The sequence below is a fragment of the Quercus lobata genome, chromosome 11 (assembly GCF_001633185.2).
Source record: "Quercus lobata isolate SW786 chromosome 11, ValleyOak3.0 Primary Assembly, whole genome shotgun sequence".
NCBI classification, from domain to species: domain Eukaryota; kingdom Viridiplantae; phylum Streptophyta; class Magnoliopsida; order Fagales; family Fagaceae; genus Quercus; species Quercus lobata.
This window is the reverse complement of record NC_044914.1, coordinates 13947430-13951665: the sequence shown is the minus strand read 5'-3', so window position 1 is coordinate 13951665 and position 4236 is coordinate 13947430.

The window sequence follows — 4236 nt, the reverse complement described above, 5'->3', positions numbered from 1 at the left end:
CTTAATAAAGATGGATTTCTTTTGAATTTGAATGTTATTATTTGTAGGGTCACGATTATTTTGGGGCCTATGTAGGACATTGGGCTCTTAAATAAAGGGCCCTAACAATATGATTTGTAGAAAATGGGCTTGAAAGACAGGACCTTGGACCCAGGTGAGAGATTTAGTCGTAGTTTTTATGGGAGCTTATGCATGGGCGGACTTAACTTGACTAGCCAAGCCCTACCTTATTGCGGGTTGTAGGCTCTACGTCCTTGGGTAGCGTCCGAGGAGCATTGTACCCTTCCCTTTCCCTCTTTGCAGGATTTTTTCTCCTCCCGGGGGGGGGGGGGGGATCCCCCTCTTCTTTGCTTTCTTTCCCTTTTATACTCGTGTTCATTTCTCTTCTTAGTGTCCACGTGTAAATTTTACTTTCTGGGGTGCAGGCCTGTCCTGTCGACCCATACCTAGGGTGGTTGGGGGTCGTTGGAAAAGTATAAGGGCATGGTTTGGGGCATGGGCTTGTCAAAGGCAGGATTCTGTATTACTATGTTGGCAGCTTTCTCTCTTGTCCTGCCCCAGTACCGAGTTTGCCCTTCTCTCCAGGCATTTTATGAGGTGCTGAGTATAAGATCATCCTCGGCCATGCCCTCGTGCCCTTCTTGGGCTTTCATTAGGCGTCCTCGACAATAACTCTCATCGGCTTAGTCCTTGGGCCCAAATGTAGAATGGGCCTGGGCCGCGAATTATCAGGCCCCACAATAGCCCCTTAAAATCCTGCTGCCTGACTCTTAGTTGGGGAGGAGGGTTTTGATTATGTTGGACCCACATCATGACTCACTCAGATTCTGTACTTCATCGCTGTTTGCGCCTTTCCATTTGCATAGGAGATGCACCGAATTAAGAGGCGTCCCTTAAGCTTTTAGTCATGCGGTGTCCTTTGAAGCTACAGTGCTCGAGGCGCGCCTTCACGAGGGTCCTTTAATTTTATGGTTGTAGATGGCGTTGGAAATCGAACTTAAACCATCTTATCCGTAGCGTTCCTTGGAACTCTGCGTAAATTAAATACCACCTCCTTGCCCTTTAAATAAGTAGGACAGGAGGTTATTCCCTTTACACACAAACCCTTTGGCTCCCTTCAAAATCGTAATCCTTCAACCATAATCACAGTCCCCATTTCCAATGCTATCCACCCTTAGTGCAAGATGTTTAAGGCACGGGTAGGGGTAAAGGGACTACACTCGCCACAGAGGCACCGGATCCTTCCGAGACTCCAGGTGGTACGGTCTGGATGGGGGAGACACAGACTCAAGATAATCTTCCATCTTGATAAGGTGGGGATGGTATCTCTACCTCTTTCGGTCAAAATCCGAAGCAGGTACTGGGCGCATCAGATTCTTGGTGCGTCAGAAGTAAGGTTTTCCTCCATCAGCGCCGTCTGCTATATCGCAGGCGTGGTTATACAGAGGCTCCTCAACTTTCGGCTCCTTGCACCTTTTCTTCGACGGTACTAGCCCCAAGTTGGGTTCTTTTGCTGCCTAAGTTATAGGCATGTAAAAGTATTGAGGAATGGTTCTCGTGGTCGTCATTTTAGAACTGCTGCATCTCTCCTCTGTTTTCTGTTCACCCCATTGTATCTTTTCTTTTTCCTTATGTAGTCAGTTTCTAGCATAAGCTTATTCAAGCTCTTTCATTGTACATTGTACTCCTTTCTTTACTTTAATAAAAGAGGAATATGTTTCTTTCTATGTATTTTTCTATTCTGAAGCAATTACTTTGTGAATAGGTGTACTACATATGTATTTTCCTTTAATGATACTTAGGGCAGGGAACCCTAGAACGAAAAGCTATTGACTTGAACTTGCCGACACTATCGTATATAACTGTGCCAACTTGTAGCATATTAAAGTTATGAGACTAGCCTAGATAACGGCCGAATGCTCCGTAATGTGTGTGAGGCAGCCGTCCGAGCATAATAAACTCAAAGCAAACCATCCAAGAGGGTTGCCGAGTAGTGTGAGTCCTCTGCCGTATTGTTGATAATACCTGGCCCTATCATAACCGCATCAGTTCCCCTGGTATTGAGGATCCGAGGGTAGGCTGGGGATTCCATTCAATCTAGGGACTAGCCCAACTATTAATGGGTAACTCCCTTCCGGGTAGAGTCCAAGGTCCCTATAATGTCCAGGTTGTGTCCAGAACTTGTGTTGTTCCGTCTAAGTCGTTGGTTTCCCCAGGGGCTTGAGTCCGAAGACCATACAAGGCCTTGGATTTGTCCAAAACTTGTGTTTTTCTTCTAAGTAGTTGGTTTCTCCAGAGGCTTGAGTCTGAGGACTATACAAGGTCTTGGTTTTGTCCAAAACTTGTGTTTCTTTTTCGAAGTAGTTGGTTTCCCCAGAGATTTGAGTTCGAGGACCCTAAAAGGCCTTGGTTCTGTCCAAAACTTGCGTTTTTCTTCTAAGTAGTTGGTTTCCCCAAAGGCTTGAGTCCGAGGACCATACAAGGCCTTGGTTTAGTCCAAAACTTGTGTTTTTCTTCTAAGTAGTTGGTTTCCCCAAAGGCTTGAGTCTGAGGACCATACAAGGCCTTGATTCTGTCCAAAACTTGTGTTTCTTTTTCGAAGTAGTTGGTTTCCCCAGAGGCTTGAGTCCGAGGACCATACAAGACCTTGGTTCTGTCCAAAACTTGTGTTTCTTTTTCGAAGTAGTTGGTTTCCCCAAAGGCTTGAGTCCGAGGACCATACAAGGCCTTGGTTCTGTCCAAAACTTGTGTTTCTTTTTCGAAGTAGTTGGTTTCCCCAGAGGCTTGACTTCGAGGACCCTACAAGGCCTTGGTTCTGTCCAAAACTTGTGTTTTTCTTCTAAGTAGTTGGTTTCCCCAAAGGCTTGAGTCCGAGGACCATACAAGGCTTTGGTTCTGTCCAAAACTTGTGTTTTTCTTCTAAGTAGTTGGTTTCCCCAGAGGCTTGAGTCCGAGGACCATACAAGGCCTTGGTTTTGTTCAAAACTTGTGTTTTTCTTCTAAGTAGTTGGTTTCCTCAAAGGCTTGAGTCCGAGGACCATACAAGGCCTTGGTTCTGTCCAAAACTTGTGTTTCTTTTTCGAAGTAGTTGGTTTCCCCAGAGGCTTGAGTCTGAGGACCATACAAGGCCTTGGTTTTGTCCAAAACTTGTATTTTTCTTCTAAGTAGTTGGTTTCCCCAAAGGCTTGAGTCCGAGGACCATACAAGGCCTTGGTTCTGTCCAAAACTTGTGTTTCTTTTTCGAAGTAGTTGGTTTCCCCAAAGGATTGAGTATGAGGACCATACAAGGCCTTGGTTCTGTCCAAAACTTGTGTTTCTTTTTCAAAGTAGTTGGTTTCCCCAGAGGCTTGAGTCCGAGGACCATACAAGGCCTTGGTTCTGTCCAAAACTTGCGTTTTTCTTCTAAGTAGTTGGTTTCCCCAAAGGCTTGAGTCCGAGGACCATACAAGGCCTTGGTTCTATCCAAAACTTGTGTTTCTTTTTCGAAGTAGTTGATTTCCCCAGAGGCTTGAGTCCGAGGACCCTACAAGGCCTTGGTTCTGTCCGAAACTTGCGTTTTTCTTCTAAGTTGCTGGTTTCCCCAAAGGCTTGAGTTCGAGGACCATACAAGGCCTTGGTTCTGTCCAAAACTTGTGTTTTTCTTCTATTCATTTATATGTTTTTCGAAAGTTAACCCCTTGACTAGGGTGGGGGGAGTTAGCTTGATGTTAGAAACCCCTAGAGTTGCCCATGCCATTGGCACTGCGAGGCGTAGCCCCTAGTGAAAATTTATGTCGGGGCAACAACAGCATGTCACCGAAAATGGAGGAACCTTCGCAGGCCTTTGCTCGACAGAGGCTTAACTGCATCGCCACCTGTGCCAACGCGCAAGCCTTCCCACAGACAGCGCCAATTGTAGGGTCACGATTATTTTGGGGCCCAAGTAGGACATTGGGCTCGTAAATAAAGGGTCCTGACAATATGATTTGTAGAGAGTGGGCTTGAAAGGCAGGACCTTGGACCCAGGTGAGAGATTTAGTCGTAGTTTTTATGGGAGCTTATGCATGGGCAGACGTCCGAGGAGCATTGTACCCTTCCCTTTCCCTCTTTGCAGGATTTTTTCTCCTCCCGGGGGGGGATCCCCCTCTTCTTTGCTTTCTTTCCCTTTTATACTCGTGTTCATTTCCCTTTTTAGTGTCCACGTGTAAATTTTACTTTCTGGGGTGCAGGCCTGTCCTGTCGACCCATACCTAGGGT